This window comes from Triturus cristatus, chromosome 7 (assembly GCF_964204655.1).
Source record: "Triturus cristatus chromosome 7, aTriCri1.1, whole genome shotgun sequence".
NCBI lineage: Eukaryota > Metazoa > Chordata > Amphibia > Caudata > Salamandridae > Triturus > Triturus cristatus.
The window spans coordinates 1,426,117,218-1,426,143,604 of NC_140590.1; positions in this window are offsets into that span (position 1 = coordinate 1,426,117,218).

A 26,387-nucleotide genomic window follows, 5' to 3' on the forward strand; every position below is an offset into this window, starting at 1 on the left:
GCACTGGGGGTAGCCGGTCTAGTCCCTGGGTCTAGGCCAGGGAAGACGTCCGGCAAAAGGCTACTTCCAGCGGAGGGGGGAGGGGGCAGGGGTATTTAGGCTGTCCCCGCCCCTTCCTCGCCCTCTTGTCCCTCTCGTCTCGCCTTGCCCGCCCCTCCGCTTACCCAGCAGACGGAAGTACAAGGGGGGGGGGTTAGGCTTTCTAACATGTTGCTTTGTGTTGCAGGAGGAGTTACAGGGCGATCCAGAGTCTGCAGATACCAAGGGGTATTTCATGCAGCAGCACAGCGTGGTGCTAAGCCAGGATACCCAGGGATGTCTTAGCGTTGTCCCCTGGAAGAACTACGGCGCCCCGTTAGTCCTACGGGCGGTTGTGGGTCTGAGCAACCGGGGGCTGCCATATACGCTCCGCCCACCTCTTTCGGGGGGCGGCGTGAGTAAGCAAGTGGACTGGTGGACCACGGATGGGAGGGGTGGCCCCTCCCAAGATTTGGTATGCACCAATTGGCGACTGCCACGGTGTAATTTAGGCTTATCAGACGGGCAGGCGGCATAGGGGTTGGCCTGCCCTGGCATCGGATCGCCCGTAAGATAACCCACCATGTTTGCATATTGGTTATGCTAATAAACCTGCAGCAATATTTCTCCACCTACAAATGTGTTGTGTGGTTTATTTATGTACTTATGTGTTATGTGACAACAGTTGCCGATATTGGCACTATAGAAACGGCGAACCTTAGCATGAATGTGGACGGCTCTAGTGTCAGTGAGAATTGTGTCAGCAAAAGGTTATTGTCAACACATAACCAAAGGTCAAGAATTACACATAACAGGCGCAGGCCTGGCAACTAGCTGGCTGTAGTAGGACGCATCAGATACAATAGGAGTCTCAGTGCTGCCTCATGACTTAGGTGTCTAAAATAGCATAAGCTAAACCGCACCCTGTGCCCATTAGATGAATGACTATTTTTAGTTAAGTCTTTGGTAATTCTTGGTATGTATCATGAACCCATTAGGTTTGGAAGCACCTCGGAGTTCCTATATTTATGGTGCCTTCAAAATCAATACAAACAAAATATTTGTCTAGAATAATAAGGGCTCCGTGAAGACGGCCCCCTTTATAAAAATAGCTATCTGAAGTTATTGACATATCTCATAATTTCATTTGGGTCACAAGGCACCTGGTGGTCCGTGTATCTATATTGCCTTTAAAATACATATGAACAAGCATTTGCAATGCAATAGGTCTCGCATTTACGCAAGTGTAACCTATTGCCATTGTAAATGACAATGCCTTTTTATTTATGTTTAAAAATCCAAAAACAAAATAAAAGGCTTAGCCATTTACAATGTCAATAGCTCAAACTTGCGTAACTGCGAGACCTATTGCGTTGCACATGCTTGTTTCAATTGCTGACCCCTCAATGTCTTAGAGAGGTCTGCTCCTGTGACCTACTGGACAATTAGAATTTCTCTGTTCTATCTATTACATGAAATGGACAAGTTATAAGTACCGAACGCAGTTTACCCAACAGTTTCGCACAATGAAATCCCTTTCTGCTCACCCTGACAGTAAAACAGCAGAACAGACTGTTTCACTGCCAATCACCCCTTTCAGTGAACTAGTTCAATGAACTGCTGGTCAGACAATGTCCTTGCCAAGCTGAAGGCCAATAGATTGTCTACCTGAGCAGGGGTCCTCTCAGGCTTTATACTATTGGATCAGCAGGGTTTTGGTGGAACCTGCTCACCCAGGGAGGACTGTGGGAAAGTCGTACCATGGATATATGGATTATATAGCGTGAACTCGACCCAAAGGTATCAGAGTGCTTTACATGGTCACCAGTTGTGTTACAGATGGACACATTCATTTTTTGTTGGGAACGGGGAGATTGGGTGATTTGCCCGAATCACAGGATGTTGAGCCTCCCTGCCGAGACTCGAAACTGGTTCCCCAGCTTCGAGGTGGACCGTTCTAGCCGTCAGGCCGCATCCACTTCCAACACTGCCCTGAATAACAGTACCTGAATGCCCACGGGCATCACTGAGGGGTCACCAGGGGTTGCAGCTGACTTGCTCCTTGCATCCCCTGGCACTGCCTTTGAAGTCGCTGGTCTTAGAGATCATTACAGCAGTGGAGGGAAAAGAAGGAAAACTGGGCCCTAATGAGCCCTGTTTACATTTTGTTACTCATCCACAACTGAGACCTTTTAATTAATTAGAGTTTGTATTCCACTTCAGAATGTTTTTTATTTTGCAAATAGATAACACACTGAAGCGCATGCAATGCACACTCCAATTAATTAAAATGTTGCTTTCCTGCAGGCTTTTTACAAAAGCCCCATTTCATTTTATGTGTACCAAAAACAGTAGCGTTAAGTTAACTTTTTTTGCTGCTGCAGAACATTGCATGTGTCTTTTCAGGGCCTCTCCCTTTGGGAGGGGATGACAAGAAAACCAAATCCTAGGGGTCCCCTGGCAGGAGATACCTGCATCACATGAACTTATGGGCAGCCATTTGGCAGTCTGTCTCTCTTCTGCTGCTGCCCATACCATACCTATGAAGTGGAAAGTGCGCTTGAAATTAAGTTTGGGCTTTTTATTTAAGGCTGTGTGGAAGAACAGAAGGCTGTGCCTGAACAATGGGTGATGTGTTAGACCCTTGACTGGTCGTAGTGCTTTTGAGCTGTCTTGGTATGTGGGCCTGTGCATAGCAGGTGGGAATGTGACCAGTCTGCCTGTATCTGGGTAAATCACTGCGAACCTGCCATATCAAGGCTGCACTGTGGGATATAATGGCCACACTCATAGCATATCATAACACAGCCTCGATTAATATAAAATATATATGTATCTGCGTTAGAAACCTATTGTGTAATTATATTAATCTTGAACCTTTTTTGTCTTTCATTTATTATTGTTTAATTAGTTCATTGGCGTCACTACCTTAATAAGCAAAACCATGGGGGATGATGGACGGAGTGTTGAACATTGCAAGCACTCACCCCCAGTCAACTGATCTGGGTTTAATCCATCACCATTCTTTAGCTCACTCTGCCACCCCAGTTCAGACATAGCCATATGCAAATCAGTCTGACCCTGTGCCTCATGGGAACAGTCCAGCCCTACCTTACTGCCATTATATCAAAGGCCATGGGACAACATTTTCTCTAACGTCTTCAGGGTAAATTCCCGGTGATGTCACTTACGGCAAAGGCTTCAGCAGCTGGACGTTTGGTGATGTAAATTCCACTACTCCTGATATTTTGGTGAATTGATTTCCATGCGAAAGTATGCCTTATATAACTGCAATACCGTACCGACGGTGATATCTGGGATTACTGCCTGGGGTAACCATCCTGCCCATTACACAACTAGGGCCTAAATATTTGTGACGAAGGACACCTGTATTTGGAGGCTGCAATGTAGTTATATCTACAGTTTTAATTATTTTAGAACGTGCTATGATGAAATGTGTGCGTGATGATGTCATGCGTAAGGCCCTTTCATTTGGAATCACAGGTAGCATGCCCACAAGTATCTTTAAATGGAAGGCCTAGAAACTCTGATCTTGCGTCATCATGAGTCACTAGACATTAATTTCGTTTGAACTCATTAGACACTTCTCATGCGATAATTCCGAAGTATGGGGCATATTAACAACGAGGCGATAAAAAATTATCGCCGCTTTTGCGGCCGTTTTCGGCCGAAAAGCGGCGATAATTTTATCGCATTATTTACAAGGACACGCTATCGCGTGTTTCCTTGAATCAGCTCCTGTTTAGTTCACGCCTCACTTTGCATCTCTAATGAGATGCAAAGTAGGCGTTCCCTGCAAAAACTAAGGGAAAATTATCTCTAACTGCCCTACTCCGTATTTACAATACGGCCCAGGACACCCTTAGCGACGTAAAATACAGCGTTAACCACTGTAATCGCCGGTATTTTACGTCTGCTAATTTACATGACTACCCTATCTATGACATGGGAGGTGGATTCAGTGGCTGAATCCACATCTCCCTATCATCAAGGTTTCTTCTATCGCTGCGGGAATATTGCTGGTTTACCTGCGATATTCCCGCATGACGCCACTTTTGATGTAAAATTTATCGCCCTGGAGTAACGCGTTGTTAATAACGCGTTATCCAGGCGATAAATTACAGCGATAGGCAGCGATAAATATAAAAGCGCTAAGCGCGCTTTGCGATATTTATCGCCGTCTGTTGCTGATATGCCCCTATATCTCTGGGATTCAAGCACGACACCAAAACTATTCTTTCATGGAGCACTCAAAAAATAATAATACTTCACCAATGACGCACAACAAACGGTGAAGCTGTTTATGCAACCTACTGAAACATACTTTAGGTCACCCATGGTTTATTGAAAGCGCTAGTGTAAATGCAATGCACTTAATGTTCTTTCTGCACTTTATCAATACAGCATTTTGTACAGATGCACGAAGCACTTTTCCCCTACTGTTTATTGTTCATGAACCTTTAATCCAGTGACGCACTTGTAATGGTTGTCCATTCATATCTATCCAATAAAACGTATTTGCTCATTTAGTTCTATCCGATAAATAATTCGCTTTTAATCTTGGAGTTAGAAAAAGTTTATTGTTCCCAAAACCAGTGGCGGCTCCATCGCCTCACTACCTTAAAGCAGCAAACAAAAGGAAAAAATCAAATGATAATAACTAATGTTATTATCATTTTATTTTGTTGACAGACGTAGAAGATACGATGAAAAAGGGATCATTGTCGCGAATGCAAGTTGACTTACAGTAAGGTGTGGCATTCTCCTGGCCAAACAATCACCTTTGGTCATTTGATAAAGCTGAATTCAGAGAGGGAGTTTTAATTCCAGGATCACAGTCATGTTGGTCACTACTGTATAGGTGGGTGGCGGTATTTCAGTCTCCTCAGGTGATTAGGCCGGTGGGTCATTTGTTTGCTATGATCTTGTACATGAGGATCTCTATTTTGAAGAAGTCTAGTTTGGGATGGTGCGGTGTCAGCCAGTGGTCTACTGCCCATGAGGCATTGTTCCAGGGCTCAGGTAGCCAAGTCCAGTGGCTTTTCCAGGTATCTACGTATCATCAGCATAGCTTTAACAGGCAACATTGACAAGGCTGATGAGATCCGAGGGGCAGAGCTAGCCACGACGGAAGATGGCCGCTTCCTGAGCGAGCTCCTCTGGTCGCAGCAACATCCTGACACTATCCTGCACTCATTGAGCCTGTAAAGCTCCACAAATATGACATATGTACACTGGACGATTGAAGCTATTGGTGGACCCCTTCCTCGCTGCTTGAACCGGCCCAAAACTGCCAGAGGTGCGCTCCGGCTGAACTGCGGAGGTGGGGCTTACGACGTTGGATTGAGCGGTGAAGCCGCAGGTTTGCATGGCGGCAAGTCGAGATGCAGAGCACGCACGGCCACGACGGCTATCCGGCTGTGCTCGAAGGTAGTGCCTCCCGGGGGAAGTACATGCGCAAAGAAGACCAGCTGCCCGCGTATTGAAGCGGACCACCTGGGGTTTGCCCCAAACATACTCAGTGTGGAGGGCTTGACTCCAGACCCCCCGGTTCCCTGGAGGTGAGGGCATTGCTGCGTGTGAGCTCCCGCCCGCAGGATTAGAAAGGAACAGGGGTGCTCCATGGTGGCGGGACGACCGCTGCGGGACGCCGGGGGTCGGAGTGCCGAGTCCCACATTTGTACTACCGCCAGCAAGGAGGACACTAAATCACGGCCCAGGAACGCCGGTATAAGTCGACGGGGCTGCGCCTCACAGAATACCTGCAGAGAAGGGGGGAAAAGCCTGCGATCCATACCGCTGAGGTGGCGATGAGCTACTGTAAGGCGGCACAATTGTATGGAGGTCTGCGCCGCTGAGGCCTTGGGCATGCTTTGTCTGCCTAACTTAGCACTGTGCCGGGGAAAGCACAGAGATCCTGCCAGCTGATCGGGAAGACCGAATGCTGTAACGGTCAGTGGGATACTGTACTGTAGCCACGCAGCTGCTTGTGTGGTGTGAAGAACCAGATCATGAGCTCAGTACTGTAAACATATGAGAAAACCCGAGGAGGCACTCCCACTGATATCGACGCGCAGCACAGCACAGCCACCGTGGGGCCCATGCGGTGCGCATGCTGTGGGCAGGAATCCCAGTTCATGTGCAGCTGAGACCGGGTGGTCTGGGGGACGCCCACCCACGTGAGCAGCTCACCATGCTAAAGTGTAATTGAGGTTCCCATATCGAAACTCTGCTGTCCACGTACCTGCCCACCTTGCCTAAACTGGAGTGGCTGGCTTCTGGAGCTGTGGACGAAGGAATGGTGCGAGGGTTATCTAAACTTGCGCAGTACAACACAACATACGAAGGACACCTGGTGGACCAAACTGGGTAACAATTAAGGATGCGCCATGGATAAACCTGACAGGAACCAACCCAAACTCAACTTTGAACAGTCGAAGAAATGGGCTGAATTCAGCTTGGATGATCAACAGTCTACGCCGCAGGTAGACAGGGCTGCGAGTGGAGTCACCAATAGCGATATGCAGGCAATGTTCTCGTCCATTCAAACTTCCCTCTCTAACATCGATGACAAAATAGACTCTTTAACCTATAGAGTGGACCGCATGTCTGAGCGCCTGGACAAGCACATGGAACGTATTGATATGGCAGAGCGCCGCATCTCTGAAGCAGAAGACGCCCATCAGCAAATGGAAACCAGGCAAGGGAAAACGGACAAAAGCTTGACAACATTAATGGTGAGGACTGAAGACATCGAGGCGCGTTCCCGCAGGAATAATATACACCTCATGGGAATAGCGGAGTCAACATGTACGGGGCCCATGGAAAGGTATGTCGAACAACTGCTTATAACTCTCTTGGGGAAGGAGACCTTCCAGACGTTTTTATCATCGAGAGGGCACATAGATCACTAGCTCCGCCACCGGGGGCCAGACCATGGACGATAATAGCTAAAGTATTAAATTATAGGGACCGTGATGCAGCACTGCGCAAGGCCCGGTAACTGGGCGGCCTGAAACACGGGGGAATGGAGATATCTATCTACTCTGATTTTATGCCGCTTGTCCCGGAGGCGAGAAAGAAGTTTGTGTCTGTAAAAAAGAAACTTCGCGACCAAAATATCCCATACGCAATGCTTTACCCAGCCACACTGCGGGTAACAGATGGTGGGAAGAAAACCATTTATAGTGATCTGAAAGACGTGCTCAAATTCCTGCAGCAGAAAGTATCCCAAGGTACACGCAGGAGATCACCAAGAGTGGGGCCGGAGGAACAGGCTTCTACATACGACGTTGAATAATTGGGACACCACTCACAGCACACCTACGAGCCACGAAGTGGAAACTCAGGGATATAGCGGGTGCCCCACAAATGGACAATGGACAGCACCAGAAATGGGGCTTGATATTTACAGGTGCAGGGGACTAATTGGTACGTCACAGAGAGTGCTGCCATGGCTGAAGAAACAAAACTTTCCAAAGACTGCGCACCAATGCTTATGAACTTGAGAAGGACAGCACCTGCCGCCACGGGACACAGATAAGTGCTGTCTGAGAGCTCAGTGACATAACCAATGTAGCACTGCCTGAATGATAATATATATGAACATGCACTGTATGTCCAGGAGACAGAGGGTTCATTGCTATGTGGAGACAAAACTGCTCTATAACTGCTGCCCTGCAGGCTTAGGAGTGCATCAGACTATATGTTCATACAACGACCACCCATGTGAATTTTCTCACAGGGCAATCGGAATGGCAGCTCCCGCCCACTTGAGTACACCACACCTAGTTAATCTTTTGTTTGGGGGATGGGAGGGGGGAGTTGGGTAAGCTACATGTTCATTGGGTTTGTCTTCGCTGCAATAGGAAAGGCGAAGTGGGAGGGGGGAGGACAGGGTGTTATTTTGAAAAACCTGGTTGGCATTAGAATAGCAGATAACACCTGCCATAGTGGGGGCACACACAAGATGTTGGCAAGTCCATCAGGAACGATACACTGAATACGGATAACAGATAACATACACGATCTCTGACATTCATGACATGGAATATAAGAGGTCTACATAACCCGCAGAAAATACGTAAGGTCCTAGCATACTTAGACCGCCACAAGGTAGATGTTTCCTGTCTCCAAGAAACACATCTAACCGACCTTATAGAAGGCAGAATAGGTCTGAGGTGGGTATCCTATCGTATGGAATCCTCCTGTTCCACCTTTGCTAGGGGGGGTAATGCTCCTTATTAAGCATGGCACCCTCTTCACATTGATTAGCTCCATTAACAATGGCCAGGGGAGGTGTGAGATTGTTCACGGCAACTTCGGGGGGCACTGCATTAACTATCGTCACAACATAAGGCTCGAATAATGATGACCCATCTTTTTTTGTGCATATCCTGGCAAAACTGCGCACCCTACCACCTGCAGCTGTCCTCTGGGGAGGGGATTTTAACACGTGCATAGATCTACTGGTAATGAAAGATATGGGAGGCGAGCGGCAAAGGCGCTCAGGGTCGGTATGGATGAATGTGCCATGCTAGAGGTATGGCGTTTGAGACACCCAGGCCGTAGAGAGGGCACTTGAACGTCAACAGCCCATAATACGTGGTCTAGAATAGACTACTGGCTGGCCACACAGGATATTTGGACATGGACAACTTCTGTAGAACACATGCCCAAGACACTGTCAGACCACACACCTGTCCGACTGACGCTTGCCATCCCTACACACACCCCGCGACAGTTTACATGACGTTTACAACAGGGTGCACTCCAGGACCAGGTTTTTCGCTCTGAACTGCACCAGGCAATAGTAGAGGACTTTGACCTCAATGCAGGATCTGTAAGTAGTGCAAAGACATTATGAGAGGCCTTTAACGTGACTATCAGGGGTCACTGTATTGGTAAACATGCGGGCATATTAAAAGACATCTAGCAGCAATTGTCCATGGTGGAAAGAGAAATACAACAATTAGGGGTGGAATATGCAGCCACACAGGACCCTAAATTGCTGGCAGATATCAGGCTGAAGGTAGACACCTATCATGATTGTCAAAAGATGAGATAAAATATATCTCGCGTAAGTACACTGCACACCAGTATGGAGAGGAGGGCCGACCGGGGCGGGCGCTCTCATACAGAATTGGACCTACACACACGTCAACTTACCTCACCCAGATCATAAACACGCAAGGCCAACCCATATATGATACCCCGTCAATTCTAGATTGCTTCTCAGAGTTCTAAACCCGCCTCTATTCTGCACAATCCCCGCTTGAGATTTGTCACTATTTAGAGGACATTGCCTTGGCATGGCTGTCGGATGAACATCGTGAACATTTTTGCCATCACATCAATGAAGATGAGCTAAAAGAGGCAATTAATTCCCTCCCTAATAACAAAGCTCCAGGTATGGACGGGCGCCGCGGAGAGTTTTAAAAAGAATTCCGGGACTTACTGCTCCCACACCTGGCAGAGATGTATGAGAAAGCCTATGAGGATGGCACGTTACCGGCCTCTATGCGAGAGCCGTTACTGATTACACTCCCCAAACCAGACAAATACCCAGCACGATGCGAATCCTACCGCCCATTATCTTTAATAAACATAGACTCTAAAATATTAGCTAAAATGATTGCAACACGGATACAGCATCTGCTCCGCAATCTGATTTTGCTGGCCCAAGCTGGCTTTATATAACATCACGATCCACAACGCAAAATATACGGACCATATTTACAATGTTTCACCAATTGAATCCCAAGTTACCAGCTGGTGCGGCCCTATTGGACGTGGCGAAAGCTTTTGATTCAGTAGAATGGTCCTTCATGTTCACGGTGCTGCGTAGGATTCAGTTTCCAGAAAAATTTGCACTACTATACACAGAACCCAGTGCACATTTTGAGTTAATGGTTACAAATCAGACCCAATCAGTATAAGCAGGGGCACGAGACAGGGATGCCTGCTCTCGCCGCTTCTTTTCACAATAGCGCTAGAACCACCAGCATGTAAAATACGGCAAAAACATGCAGAATACGCACTACAATTTCAGATTTGTCTGGTCGCTATATCGCTATATGCGGACGACATGGTTCTCTATGCACGATACCCAGATCGTAATTTAAACCTACTCATTAGAGAATACATCCGGTTCGAACACTACTCATGTCTTAGTATGAACTGGGACAAATCAGTGGTAATACCACTTGCACCTGCTACAACACAACCTAATCTGGATTACCCATTACAATGGCAGACTGAACAGGTAAAATATCTTGGCATATGGATACACTGAAATACTGAGGCAGTGATCAGAGAGAATTATGGTAGAGCAATGGCAAAACTGGAGGACCAGATAGATAGGTGGACCAAACTACCGCTTTCACTGGCTGATAGGATCGCCATACAGAAGATGGTTGTATTGCCAACATTTCTGTATTTATTTATGAACACAAGCAGTCTTTGCACAACTGCGAACAGCTATGTTGAGATTGACATGGGTGGGGAAGCAAGCGAGAGTGGGTTGGAAAGCCCTGACCAGACCCTATCATCAGGGGGGCTTTGGAGCACCTCTATACTTTTACTGCACGCAGGCCCAGCATGCCCACTACTGGCTACACCCACATGACCACATACCGCATATAGCAGTTGAACATGATAGTGTGAAGCCGACCCCCCTGATCACTTTCATATCTGACCCAAAGAGGACCTCCCTGAAGGATGTAATACACCCAGTACACTGCACATCGCAAGCGTGGTATACGCTAGCAAAACGAGCACAGAGAGTCCCAATATATGCTCCGGCACTGCTCATCTCTCACCACCCACAAATATCAGTAACACAAGAAGAGAATATGCTAACCAGACTGGGGGAAATGGGGCTATGCACCATGGGCAATGTATTTCCACATGGCCAATTTATATCACAGAATGCCCCGTCTCTCAATATACACTGCACGTCATTAAAGATATTCGCATATTTGCGACTGCGTATGGCAGTAAGGGGATTATACTCTTCATTTCCAGATGAACCGACTCCACTTAACGCACTAAAAATCCTGTTGACAGCACCCACACGCCAGCGCTTAGTAACACGGTTATATGCCACAACCCAAGGCGAACAGAGTCAACCCCCAAATAAGCCACTTCATAGATGGGAGGAGGCAGTAGGAAGCCCTATCGCAAAAGAGGACTGGGATTACAGTTGCACGCTGAATTGCAACCTGGGTATGATTCACTTCAAATTTATACATCAAATATATGATAAACTGCCAAAGTTGCACAAGTGCGGACTGAGACCGGAGGACAAGTGCCACAGATGTGGCGCTCCGGGTGCAGACTTTCTTCACATGGCATGGTCATGCCCACAGCTACAACCATACTGGCACAAAGTCACCAGTACTCTAACGCTCATGTTAGCAGAACAGATGCCAAACAACCCACTAGCATGCCTGCTAGGAGTATACAAAATTAGGCTGGCTAGAAGATGAAAGTTTCTGACTGTGACTTTATTGCTAGCAAAACGCCACATTGCCCTGCGCTGGGATAGTAATGCCCACCACGAGATAAGGACTGGATCGCAGACATGACATATTGCAAAGAGACATTGGAGACGTATGCAGAAGAGTGACCACTCGCTTCCAGTCCTAGGGATTTCTGGTAACCCATTGTACAATATCTCAGGTCCACCCAACCCGATGGCTGAACATCCGCACAGCACACTACCAGCGTTAAAACAGTGGGGCCTCTCGAGAATAGCTGCAATAATAAAAATGTTGGAGCAATGGCCGGGAGGAGAGCTAAGGAGCTGATAGTGCGCACTATGGTAATTGGGTGGCACACAATGGTTATGCTGTTGATAATACAATATGGAAATAATGTTTTTTATGGCCCATACATATCATCGAATGTAAGATCCTCGTACTGTACAACTGTATGTTACGATAGAATAACCATGATGTATAACGCTGTACTTTCTTTTTGCTGATCAGAATAAATAAAACAAAAAATAACAAAAAAGGTTGATGTGATTCAGAGATGGGAACAGGTACACAAGAGTGAAGAGGGCATGGTCAAGCCTTGGGGTACACCTATCTGAGGGGTGAAAGGTGCTCAGCAGAACAGAGATTGAAGAAGAGTATGGCTGCAATCACAGAGGTAACTCTTGATCCAGTCCATAACTTTCAATGTCCCTTCGTCTTTCAAGCAGTAAGGCATGGCCAAGTGGGTTGAACACCCGTGAGAAGACAAATTGCTCTTATTGTTATCTGCATTTGTAAAGTGCACTATCACCTGTGAGGGAAGGTTGGGAGTCCATTAGAATCAACAGCATTTTTGAGGTTGTTCCTTATATCAATCAGTGTATATTCAGTGTCTCTTCCATGTTCTGAGACAGTTTGTGTTTCAGAGATGAGATTGATTCTTTCTTCAAAGGTTGAAATCTTTGTTTATTTTCAAACTATAATGTTGATATGAAATCCAATTGTAAATATAATATATATGCCTTAACAATAAATTTACATGCAGAGCAATGCCTTGAGGGAGCCATTTTAAAAGTAACTAAATTCTACAAACCTTCAAAATTTGCCAAATGCATCCACTTTGAAATAGCAATTGTTCCCATATAGCATTGATTTATTTTTAAATGGGAAGGATCCTTTCCTCTTTTCTGGTACCCGTATCAGTGCTAAGGATTCTATTCAGTCTTAGCATCGAACTACCGAAGATACCTTAATCTGTGCATGTGTCTTCCTGTTAACATTAAACTGTGTCCCTCACTGTTGACGAGTTGTCCCAATGGAGTCAATATTCATCCCACTGAGTTATGTTATGTTATGTTATGTTATATTATATTGATTTGTATAGCACACTAATCACCCGAGAGTGTATCCAGGCACTTGGGAAGGTATGTAGGTTTATGGTGCTCAAGGTTCGTGACCACTAAAACAATTAGGCATAAACACAACAAATAAACCTACCTACACTTTTGCTCCATCCTGAAACCCCAAGAGCCTCAATCATAACTGCAGAGTTGGAAATGTTGTACCAAGCACCAAAAAGATTGCGTATGCCTGGGCATCCAGTGGTCATTCTTTTGAAAACTAACTATTTTTGATGAATAATATTTATGGCGTACCCTTGCACTCCTTCTTGACATGTGTTTGAAGCTTTTTAAAACTTACATTTTTAGGGGGGGTGAATGTATACTCAAATCGCAACTGAATTATAAGGCATACTTGTACCGGTCATGTGAGGGGTTCCTTGGGTGGTACTTAATTTATTGCCCTATAAGGGTAAAGGCAAAATAGACCCACCTGCCACAGTGGGGTTAATCACAGATATTTCTGAGTTAGTTTGCAGAGTTACCAGTCACAGTCTATTACCATGAATGTAGAACCTTTTATAATTTTTCATCTAATGTTCAGGTTCAGCATTTTAAGTGCAAATCTTTGACCACCGTGCTTTACAATCAAGGGCGAGGAAGCTGGGGTTTTCCAGACATAGTTCACTGTTGGACATGGGCCTTCTTAGGGGATTTCCCTAAAAGTTTTGCTTTTTTCCTCCTGGTTGTGGCTGATTCTCTTTTCATGGCCTTAGGACCCTGGGCCCTTTCCCACTGTAATGCAGTGGGAAAGTGTGTGCGCCCTTCATACACATGCTAGGAGATGACGCTTACCTGATTGGATGAGGTGCAGTACATGTGAGTACCCTGCAAAGAGGCATACTACATACCCAGGGCAGGGTACTGCACTGGCTACTAGTGGGCCACAGCACTGATGGTGCCACCCTCTGGAACAGCGTTTCAAACATGGCTCAAGCCTGCCATTGCTAAAACCATTTGCTAATGCTGAGTGGGCCATTCACTACCACTAGGACACACCTAGGGTAAGTCCTGAGGGATGAGGAATGTGTTTGGGGAAATACAGGGCAGGTATACATGTGTGTTCCCTGCCCAGATAGTGAATAATCCCCATGTGAGTTCTCCCTACCTAGGAGGTCTGCTCTTTCCATGGGTCAACATGGGCGAATGTCTGAATGTCTTTTAAACTACAGTTTTAGCTTACAGCAAGGGGTAGCCTCATGGTGTTTTTAAACATGTTGCTGGCCTGCCATTGCAGGCCTGTGTGACTGAATTTGCGCTTATGCTCTGGTTGGCCTTTCTAAATCATTGGCCACTGCTGATGGTATCTTTCATTAACACTAGAGCACACGTAGGGTAAGCCCTGGGAGGGTGTGGAGCAAGTGATAGGTGAACGGGAGAGCAGGTACACATGGGTGTTCCCTGCCCTGGTAGTGGCAAACTCCCATTTGTGTTTTCACTACCTATGAGATTTGCTCTCCCCATAGGTTAAAATGGGGGAATGGCTGAGATTACTTTAAGTTGCAGAGGTGGCTTGTGTGGAGCAGCCTCATGGTGTTTACTATCATTGGATTCACAATGACAAATCTTCCTTTGTGGTAAGTGTAGCTTCGTCATTACTAGCTGAGAAATGTCACTTCTAGAAAGTAGGCATTTCTCTGGGCTAAACTCTTTTGTTTGCCTTTTAGTTTGACTCCAGTACAAAATGGAGATTGGGAGAGCACATCTGTGAATTCTCCAGAGACAGCTATAAACATTGAGTATGCAACTGGAAAGACAGACCTTTGCCTTTTGAGGGCTTGGCTGGTTAGATTGGGGGAGATCTGGGAAGCCAGATCAGGGCCCCACTAAAGATTAAGATCTGTATTCCAAGGCCACATGGCAGACAGGACTGAAATTTGGGGGAGACGTCTGTGGTTCAAGGGGGAACCCACTGAACCACCTTCAAGGCATGCTACAGTATAACTACTGGTGACATACTTAAGCAGGGCAGAGATACGCTTGTTGGGACATAGGACCTGACATCCTGATCGGCGTGGTGCACTGTGCCAGAGAAATCTGTTGTGCACAAGGAGGAGACTGCCATTGGAAGGGACCGCACACCATGCCTGAAAAGAATTGGCCTAGCCCAACCTCCTGCTGCTGTGTGGCACTCTGAAGTTGGGTCTCCAAGGGCTTGTTGGCTCACCCCCTGTTCATCGCGGAGGATCTCAGGGGTATCAAAGACCACCCATGAGGATCCTACACTGTCTATAGTTTTCACCTGGAGAGCGGTGCCCCCGCAAGCGGTACTTCATCTGCTGGATCCTGACTGCAGCAAGGGGTGAGCGTAGAACTAAGTGTTGTGCCTGGAGAACAGATATCTTTGTTCGGAGCCCCCAAACCATGCCCACATCTTAGGAGTGTGGCCCCTGTGTTGTGGGGCCTCAGCGAGCACAAGCATCTCGTTGGTGGTAAGCACATTTACCGGGTGTGGGACTCAGTGTGGCCAGCTTCTTCATCCGTAACACGTTTCTCTTGTGCGACACGCTGACTGCATGCTCATTCTGTGCAGTGTCCGATTCACAGGTTGCAACCCTCGGAGGGAGGGCGCATCTGCAGTAGTGCCTCATTCTACCTCATGCAGTACTACTGAACTTGCGACTATGTGGTGTGGGACCAGACTGTCTAGTGTGACTCTTATAATAGCGCACAAGACATTGTGCCTCATTCCAGGGAGGTATGGCGAACCCGACTGTGGGTTGATTGTAACTGGATTGTATGGTGCGACTCATATCATTGCGTACAAAATGTTGTGCCTCATTCCAAGGAGGTATGGCGAACTTCACTATGGGTTGACTGTAACCGGATTGTCTGGTGTGATTGTGATCATCGTGCACCAGATGTTGTGCCTTTTAAGGGAGGTACGGCAAACCCAACCTTCCTATCATTTTGACCGGATTGTTTGGTGCACCTCATATCATTGCGCACCAGACGTGCCTCATTTACAGGGAGGTATGGAGAATCCAACTCGTGGTTCAGTGTGACCAGATTGTCTGGTGCAACTTGGATCAACATGCACCAGACTTTCAGTGGGGAGCTGGGACAGCTGCACCCCCCCATTCACCAAGTGTTTTGTCTTGCCTCTGTGCGGCAAATCTACTGCCCTTTCATCACCCAGCCTGAAAATGTTGTGTTGCCAGGTAGTATTGCCTGGGTCAGGCCAGTGTGGTGAGATTAAATGACTGGGCTGATGAACACTTCCCAGAGCGATTGGAAGCGGTCGAGGGACTGCGTGACCCCCCCTGTACTTCACAGAACGGGGCTAGTGCCGGAAGGGCGGATTGAGGGATCTCTTGATTGAACTGGGACAGCCTCCACCCCATTTCTACTATGCATAAAGTAGATGAATTTCCCGAGTGGTGGACAATCCCCCATTTGTCGACTGTTGCCTGGTTACCCTGATAATACTTTAGCCTTCTCCCTTGGGCCCCTGACTAAGTGTGATTCTGGCCTTAAACCAGTTTAGTACGGGGTGTGGGTTTGTGACCCTAACCTGTGGGCAAAGTCGTGGCAGGGTGACAAAGAGCAGTGGGAGGGACTGTGACAAGAGGTCTGCAGCCATATTATCAACTGACCTGTGGGATATCCTTTGCACCGCGTTACGGTTCCAAGTGCTTGTGTGCTTTATACAGATTGGCCAATATCCTTTGCACTGTGTTATGGCGCTGTGTAAGTGTGGGAGAGTGCTGCATGAGAACAGCCTGCTAATAGTTGCACCATGCAGCTGTGTTGAGTTACTTGTGTGTTTCATTATCTAACAAATACTCTGTTTCGACATTGGTTTTACCCGTGTGTCCTTGGCCCACTGTGCTGCGGAAAAGTGTTATAAATTCCTTTGTGTACACATTCCCAATATCCTTGTGACATGGGGTGCACCCTAGACAAGTGTGGATTTTAATAGTATTGTTTGCCAGGGTGGGACCATTTCTGACAACGTATCAAACCTCATAAGGGTGCTGAGGGGTAAAATTGGATTTTTCCTCAGTGTGCATATTACCGATATCATTTTAACAGTAAGCGCAGGTTATACAGTGTGTGTAATCACCTGACCCTGACAGGAGTGATAGGTTCTGCCTGGCTAGGACCCTGCCTATGCCAACCAGAAAGTGCCAGTTCCAACATTCACTAATTGTGCACTTCCTTTTAGATCAGTAGACAGGTGAAGTGATTTGAGGCCTGGTGGAAAGAACTGAAGAATGCTCCGACATCAGTACCTTTCATTCTCTTCATGGGCCCCTAAGGCATCACAGGCCAGATTTTATACCGCTGCTGATGGTTCTGATCCCTGCATTCCCCTGAATCGAGGTTGGGAGAGTATTTAGTTCTTTTAATAACTTGGGAAATGAACCGTCAACAGATCAGGGATACAGCATTATCACAGCTGGAAAAAAAGACAATATCACACACTTTTTTAGCCATATAATGTTCACAAAGCTGAACAAACAAGATAACCAGTCAAGACCTAAAGCCCACATTCGAGATAAAGACACAACAAAAGTAAGCCAAAACTAGAGCAAACTAACATAGTAAAGTGAATTTAAATTGAAACCTAAACTCTCTGCTATTCACCAGTTTATACATAGATTGCCTCATACCTTCCCATCTGCAACATCATCCCTGTGTTGTCGATATTGCTTTTTAATAATATGTTTTTAATACAGTTTCTTCCACTAAGCCCTTGCCTGAGGAATAATCTCAAATTTTCAAGCATTGTAGAATCTTGTGATCGTTGTACCAAGTAGTTCTTTGAGGGGTTGCCTCCCAAAGCTTCAGTCTAAACATAAAGCCATGGGTCACTTTTGCCCAATAGACCTCTAAGGTCTTACATTTCACTATAATAGGAAAAAAGCACCTTAAGTTTTGACATCTCAAACATATTATTTACGTGTTGCTAGAGAATCAATGCTGTCAATATAGGGAAAAATGTAATTGATGTATATCATACAATCCTAGGATTATAGATCGACAGTATACCCTTTGTGGGAAACATTCTTATCACAGTACATCAAAATTCATCATAAAATTCATGACAATACAGGGGCCAATTAATACCTGTAGAAATCAGCCTTAAATGTTCAAATCCCTATTACTACAAGTGCAAAGACGGCATAGCCCTTTCTATTTCTACCAATTGCATATAAATTATTCCAGAACATTCCAATTTTAATCATATTGTTGATGGCATGTAAAAGATCATAAACGACTTAGCAGGAGTGCAACTTCATGTATTGCACAATACCTTTGTGAATGGACCCCATACTCTTTTTCATTGCTGTGTAACTCTATTATCTGTAGAAGCATGTCACCTTACTAAAATGTGATGCATTTGATTTATAAACTGCTCAGTTATGTTTTTTCTTAAATTACTTCATGCAGAGAAACCCAGCCTCAACTAAAAACATTCATTATTTAGAACTAACCTTTATACAGTAGCTCAACATTTTTATTTTGTATTGGAAATTTTTATTGGCATGTGACTACCTTAAGTCTTTCACATGGTGTTGGTATTATGTTATGATTTTTAACTGTACATGCAAGCCTCTGTGTATTAGCCTTAGACGTTAATGCCAAAATGTCATACAGCCTATATGGAAATAGATTAATTTACCCTAACTGAGTATATGAGTTCGGACTTGGTATTCCCAAATGCTCATTTACATCATGCCATGCTTTTAGAGGCCCCCACAATGACCCCGCCATGCTTTTCTTGAAAACTCATTGGTGGGATTTTTGATATACTACAGTTTCGATAGTTCTTTAAAACTTTAATATAGGATCATTTCATGTACAGGGTTATCTCTAAACCAGCTCCTGCCAAATATATAAACTTCATCACACCTCCAAGTAATATAACTTTAGATAAGATAATGCCCATCTTCCCGTTAACATAGCATGGGCTAGCTCCACCCCTCTTTCGTATTGTATCTGCCCTAATAAACTAATTACATTTTGTAGCTTGTATCCGGTATTAGTAAAGCACAAACTAATCACCCCTAGGGGTCTCAAGGTGCTGTGGGCCATCAGGGAAATTAAGTGAGCTATTGCCCAGAGTCACAAGTGCTAAGCTGAGCTGCCGTCGGCGATCAAACCATAAGCCCTGTGACCCGGAGTCTGCCGCCCTGGCTGTGCACCACACCTCTTCCTCCTTTCTGCAAAAAACAAGTATAAAAGCTCTCACGATGAATCTTGGAAAAAAGTTAAACAAAAGTAAAATGTTCCTTTTAATCACTGCCAGATGGCCTAATATCAAGAATTGTAATGTATTTTATGATTTAATATCTCTGTTAATTTTCTCTTTATTATTTTATAATTGGCCACAAATATCATGTAACTAACACAGGACCCTTAGAACTATCCAAGGTAGGGAACTAGAGGCTACAGGGTCTTCAGGGTGAGCTGGCCTCCAAACCTACTGTATACACATTGTAGAAGCTACCCTGAAGTAATGGTCACTTACGTTCTGTAACTGTATCCCTACAAGCACTATATAGATAGAGTGCTAGGCATCTAAAAGATTTTTAAGAACTCTCCTCACACACCACCAGGTGTCATGCTTCATCATTGGCAGTCCTCGCGCTCTAAAAACCCGGTTTGATAGAGAGCGGGCCTACACCGAAGACAGGGAGGCACTTCTAATTATTTAAGTGGGGCCCCATGCAAAAGAGAGTAGTAGTAGAGAGAGAGTTAGGGAGTAGAGGATGAGTAATAGGGAGTAGAGAGTGAGTAGTAGAGAGTAGTAGAGAGTAGTAGAGAGACTAGCAGAGAGTGAGTAGTAGAGAGTAGTAGAGTGAGTAGTAGAGAGTGAGTAGTAGAGAGTTAGTAGTAGAGAGTGAGGAGCAGAGAGAGAGTAGTAGAGAGTGAGTAGTAGAGAGTAGTAGAGAGTGAGTAGTAGAGAGTGTGTCGTAGAGAGTAGTAGAGAGTGAGTAGTAGAGAGTGAGTAGCAGAGAGAGAGTAGTAGAGAGTAGTAGAGAGTGGTAGAGAGAGAGTAGTAGAGAGTGAGCAGTAGAGAGTGAGTAGTAGAGATTTGGCTAGTAGAGAGTAGTAGAGAGTGAATGGTAGATATTGAGTGGTAGAGAGAGAGTAGTAGGGAGTAGTAGAGTAGTAGAGAGTGAGTAGTAGAGAGTGAGTAGTAGAGAGTAGTAGAGAGTGAGTACTGAAGTGAGTAGTAGAGAGTAGTAGAGAGTGAGTAGTAGAGTGAGTAGTAGAGAGTAGTAGAGAGCAAGTAGTAGAGAGCAAGTAGAAGAGAGTGTGTAGTAGAGAGTGAGTAGTAGAGAGTGAGTAGTAGAGAGAGTAGTAGAGAGTGAGAAGTAGAGAGAGTAGTAGAGAGTAGTAGAGTAGTAGAGAGTGAGTAGTAGAGTGAGTAGTAGAGAGTAGTAGGGAGCGAGTAGTAGAGAGTGAGTAGTGGAGAGTGAGTAGTAGAGAGTAGTAGAGAGCGAGTAGTAGAGAGTGAGTAGTAGAGAGGGAGTAGTAGAGAGTAGTAGAGAGTGAGTAGTGGAGAGTGAGTAGTAGAGAGTAGTAGAGAGCGAGTAGTAGAGAGTGAGTAGTAGAGAGTGAGTAGTAGAGAGTGAATAGTAGAGAGTGAGTAGTAGAGAGAGAGTAGTAGAGAATGAGTAGTAGAGAGTAGTAGAGTGAATAGCAGAGAGTGAGTAGTAGAGAGAGAGTAGTAGAGAGTAGTAGAGAGTGAGTAGTAGAGTAGTAGAGAGTGAGTAGTAGAGAGTGAGTAGCAGAGAGTAGTAGCGAGTGAGTAGTAGAGAGTGAGTAGTAGAGAGATTGTAGTAGAGAGTAGTAGAGAGTGAGTAGAGATTAGTAGAGAGTGAGTAGTAGAGAGTGAGTAGTAGAGAGATTGTAGTAGAGAGTAGTAGAGAGTGAGTAGTAGAGAGTGAGTAGTAGAGATTAGTAGAGAGTGAGTAGTAGAGAGTGGTAGAGAGTAGTAGAGTGAGTAGTAGAGAGTAGTAGAGAGTGAGTAGTAGAGAGTGAGTAGCAGAGAGTAGTAGCGAGTGAGTAGTAGAGAGTGAGTAGTAGAGAGATTGTAGTAGAGAGTAGTAGAGAGTGAGTAGTAGAGAGTGAGTAGTAGAGAGTGAGTAGTAGAGAGTAGTAGAGAGTGAGTAGTAGAGAGTGAGTAGTAGAGAGTGGTAGAGTAGTAGAGACTGAGCAGTAGAGAGTGAGTAGTAGAGAGAGAGTAGTAGAGAGTAGTAGAGAGTGAGTAGTAGAGTAGTAGAGAGTAGTCAGTCAGTGTCAGTCAGTGTCAGTTAGTCAGTGTCAGTCAGTGTCAGCCAGTCAGTGTCAGTCAGTCATTCAGTGTCAGTCAATCAGAGTCAGTTAGTGTCAGTCAATCAGTGTCAGTCAGTGTCAGTCAATCAGTGTCAGTCAGTGTCAGTCAGTCAGTCAGTGTCAGTCAGTCAGTCAGTGTCAGTCAGTCAGTGTCAGTCAATCAGTGTCAGTCAGTGTCAGTCAGTCAGTGTCAGTCAATCAGTGTCAGTCAGTGTCAGTCAGTGTCAGTGTCAGTCAATCAGTGTCAGTCAGTGTCAATCAGTCAGTGTCAGTCAGTCAGTATCAGCTAGAGCAGCTCTGCTGACTTGTTTCTCTGGCTCTAGAGCAGCTCTGCTGACCTGGTTCTCTGTCTCTAAAGCAGCTCTGCTTGCTGACCTGGTTCTCTGGCTCTAAAGCAGCTCTGCTGGCCTGGTTCTCTGGTTCTAGAGCAGCTCTGCTGACCTGGTTCTTAGGCTCTAGAGCAGCTCTGCTGACCTGGGTCTCTGGCTCTAGAGCAGCTCTGCTGACCTGGGTCTCTGGTTCTAGAGAATATCTACTGACCTGCTTCTTAGGCTCTAAAGCAGCTCTGCTAACCTGGTTCCCTGGCTCTAAATCAGCTCTGCTGACCTGGTTCTCTGCCAATAGAGCAGCTCCGCTGACCTGGTTCTTAGGCTCTAGAGCAGCTCTGCTGAACTGGTTCCCAGGCTCTAAAGCAGCTCTGCTGACCTGGTTCTCTGGTTCTAGAGCAGCTCTGCTGCTCTGGTTCTCTCCCTCTAAAGCAGCTCTGCTGACCTGGTTCTCTGCCTCTAGAACAGCTCTGCTGACCTGGTTCTTAGGCTCTAGAGCAGCTCTGCTGCCCTGGTTCTCTCCCTCTAAAGCAGCTCTGCTGCCCTGGATCTCTCCCTCTAGAGCAGCTCTGCTGACCTAGTTCTTAGGCTCTAGAGCAGCTCTTGTGACCTGGTTATATGGCTCTAAAGCAGCTCTGCTTACCTGGTTCTCTGGCTCTAGAGCCGCTCTGCTGACCTGGTTCTCTGGCTCTAAAGCAGCTCTGCTGACCTGGTTCTCTGGCTCTAAAGCAGCTCTGCTGACCTGGTTCTCTGGCCCTAAATCAGCTCTGCTGCCCTGGTTCTCTCCCTCTAAAGCAGCTCTGCTGCCCTGGTTCTCTCCCTCTAGAGCAGCTCTGCTGCCCTGGTTCTCTCCCTCTAGAGCAGCTCTGCTGACCTAGTTCTTAGGCTCTAGAGCAGCTCTTGTGACCTGGTTATATGGCTCTAAAGCAGCTCTGCTTACCTTGTTCTCTGGCTCTAGAGCCGCTCTGCTGACCTGGTTCTCTGGCTCTAAAGCAGCTCTGCTGACGTGGTTCTCTCCCTCTAAAGCAGCTCTGCTGACCTGGTTCTCTGGCCCTAAATCAGCTCTGCTGACCTGGTTCTCTGGCTCTAAAGGCTCTGACCATCCAAATGTTTAGCTTTTTTTGATATGTACTACTGTCAAGGTAAGATTAATTAATCCAAACACTATCAATGCACAACTACATTCAGCTGTGCACTATATATATAAACCTCTAACCAAAAACTTAGTAATGTACTACCCATGCGACCTAGGAATCCTCCTGTCTGTCCCATGCACTTCTCCAATCACCCATCCAGCACTATCTACGTATCCTATAACTCCGCAATACCTAAGCACTTATAAATTCATCATGTACACTCTTTGCAGCACTGAAATTGTTCTAGTTAGTAGTCATGTACCTAAGGAATGACCAAGCCATAAAACTAGTACAGCTACAATATTCTGTGCACTATGCATGCAGACCTCTAATCAGCTACATAGCATTGATACAGTCTTTTAAATACTCAGTTAGTACCTATGCAGTCTAGGAATCCTTTTGTCTGTCCCATGCACTTCTCCATGCAACCATCCAGCACTATCTACGTATCCTAGCACTCTGCCAATACCTAAGCACTAATACATTTAGCATGCACTCTCTTTGCGGCACTGACATTACTCCAGTTATTAGTCATATACTTAAGGAATGGCCTAGCCACTAATACAAGTGCAGGTACTATGTTTTGTACACTATGCGTGCAGACCTCTAACCAGCTACATACTATTGATACGCTCTTCTAAATACCCAGTTTGTACCAATGCAGTCTAGGAATCCTTCTGTCTGTCCCATGCACTTCTCCATTCACCCATCCAGCACTATCTACGTATCCTATCACTCCACCAATACCTAAGCACTTATAAATTCAGCATGCACTTTCTTTGCAACACTGAAATTACTCCAGCTATTAGTCGTATACTTAAGGAATGGCGTAGTCACTAACACAAGTACAGCTATAATATTTTGTGCATTATCCAAGCAGACCTCTAACTAGCTACATACTATTGATACACTCTTCTAAATACCCAGTTAGTACTCATGCAGTGTAGGAATCGTCCAGTCTGTCCCATGCACTTCTTTAATCACTTATCTACCACTATCTACTTATCCTATCACTCCACCAATACGTAAGCACTTATAAATGAAGTGTTCACTCTGTTTGCAGCACTGTCATCATTCCATTTACTTGTGGTATTCTTATAAAATGACCTAGGCACCAACACAAGTACACATAAAATATTCTGTGCATAACCCCTACAAATCTCTAAGCAGATACATACTATTGGTCCACTCCATTAAATACTGAAGTAGTACCCATGCAGCGTAGGATAACTCCTGTCAGTCTCATGCAATTCTTCAATCACCCATCCAGCACTATGTTCTTATTGTATCAGTCAGTCAGTCATGAAAAGCTTTATTCGACGATTAGTCATGAAAGCAAGACCCATTACACAATAAATTACCAATTATAAAAAAAAATTGTTAAAAAACCATAAAAAGAATAAAAAGAACAATGATAAAATCCATAGAATCCACTCAAGACTATATACCAATGTGCAAATTGGAGAAAATGTAACAAACCATTTTCATTCATTACGGAGCCGCAATTACATTTACTCTTAAATGTATACCAATGTGCAAAAGATGGAAAAGGAAGGTAAGCAATGTAATATTCATAGATTATAATGCCACAATCACCTTTGATCTAATTATCCATGCCCATCCTAAAAATTTGGCTATAGCTATAAGCAGCGGTAGCCATGTTTCAGTGCAAATTAATCTAAGTGCAACCTCGCATTTACGAGTGCCCAAAAGATGACAGATAGGGGCCAGCCAAATACGCCGTGGGATTACATATGCAGGACACACAAATAACAGATGGGCCAAGGACTCTGTGGGTACATGGCAAAGGGGGCAGGACGTATCAACTATTGACCCCCAACTTGCTGTAAAAGACTTAACCGGCAATGTACCCACTCTTACCTGGAACAACAGCTTCCTATCAAGAGGCTTTGTGATAGTGTGCCAGTAAACTTCTAGCCTTTGTGATGGTTTAGCCATCAAAAATTGGCCTGTCAAGGTCGATGGGTCACTATTCCTGAAAGTGTTGGCTTCCACCCGACCCCAGTATCTTTCCTTCGATTGAGCTTTCGAGGGAAAACGGATATTTTCAGGATTCTCCCAAAGTGCGACCATGCCGATGTTTCCTAGCGTCGATCTTACATAACGTAGCCATTTAATTTTCTTAAATTGGTCCGCTCTTATTAGGTCTTTAAAACCCTCAGCGTATGAAGACAGTTCTGGAGTTGTCCAAATTCTTCGCCAATACAATAAAGGACGTAGTCTGGCACTGCCAGCCAATGCCTTCCTACCTAAATCACTAAGTAATGGCAATGCTGGTGTGCTTTGGGGAAGATTAGTAAGTTTCCGTAGAAAAGTATTTTCAGCTATAGTCAATTTAGAGAGGTTTTTATGTCCCCATAACTCTGCCCCATAAAGGACTGCACTGATGACTTTCATATTGTAAATGGTCAAGACTGGGCTAACCGGTTTTGTAAAAGATGTGTTGTACTCGGCTATGAGAGTACCAGAGAGCTGGCGATGTTTCAATGCAGCCACATCCAGTTGCTTACCCCATTTCATATCTCTCTGTATGACGACCCCGAGGTATGTATATTCTTTTACCTGCTCCAGCGGGCGCTTATTCAGCAGCATCGATCCTCTAGAGGATCTGTGAGGATTGAATGTCATGTATTTTGTTTTAGAGACATTTATCTCTAATCCCCGCAGATGGCAACATTCCTCAAAAAGAGATAGAGCTCGCTGTAGGCTGATTGGTGTTTTTGCAATTAGCAGCGTGTCATCGGCGAACATAAGGATTGGAATCCTTACACCCGCCAATTTAGGAGCATCCATTGGGGTACCTTCCAGGAATTTTACAACCCCATTGATAAAGATGGAAAATAAAGTAGGGGCCATCACACAGCCTTGTCTCACCCCTCTTTCTACTCTAAAAGAGGGAGTAACCTGGCCCTGACTTCCCCATCTAATTTTTGCATAAGTATCCTGGTGAAGTCTAGCTATGAGGGACAATAGGGTATGGGGCATCTTCAGGTCTTGCAATACTCTCCACAATCTATTACGGGAAACAAGATCAAAGGCTGATTTCAGATCTACAAAGGCGACATACAGGCTGCCTTTATCCAATATCACCATTTTCCAATAAAGTAGTGTTAAACAAAAGGTTTGATCAATAATCTGGGGATGATGTACGGAACTCTCTTAATGTTAGTTCTATGGAATCCCAAGGGTTTGTTCTAGAAGAAAGTCTACGAGCTCTAGAAATGTCTCCCCTAATGATAGAACGACAACCCCTAACATTCGTGTTGTGGGGACTAAACCTACTTCCTGCTTTGCCGGTCAGCCATCTAGAGGCGCCATTTTGGGCAGTGCGCTCTCTAGTCTTTTTTGGCTGCCGCCTTATAAATATGCGCGAGGGGCGGACGCGCTTGCCTTGAGGGGTTTCAACTTTAATTCAGTTCGTGCCTGCCTCGCCTCAATTCCTGAGCTGTGTTTATTTTGAGTGCCTGGTGAAATTGTATGTGATTTTAACATACTAGGCATGAATCGCTTTTGATTATATTGTGTGCGTGAAGCTGACAAACATTTTATTCTGTGGGAATCAGCTGGGGGAAATTTTTATTCTGTTCGTGTTGTGGGAACTAAACCTACTTCCTGCTTTACCGGTCAGCCATCTAGAGGCGCCATTTTGGGCAGTGCGCTCTCTAGTCTTTTTTGGCTGCCGGCTTATAAATA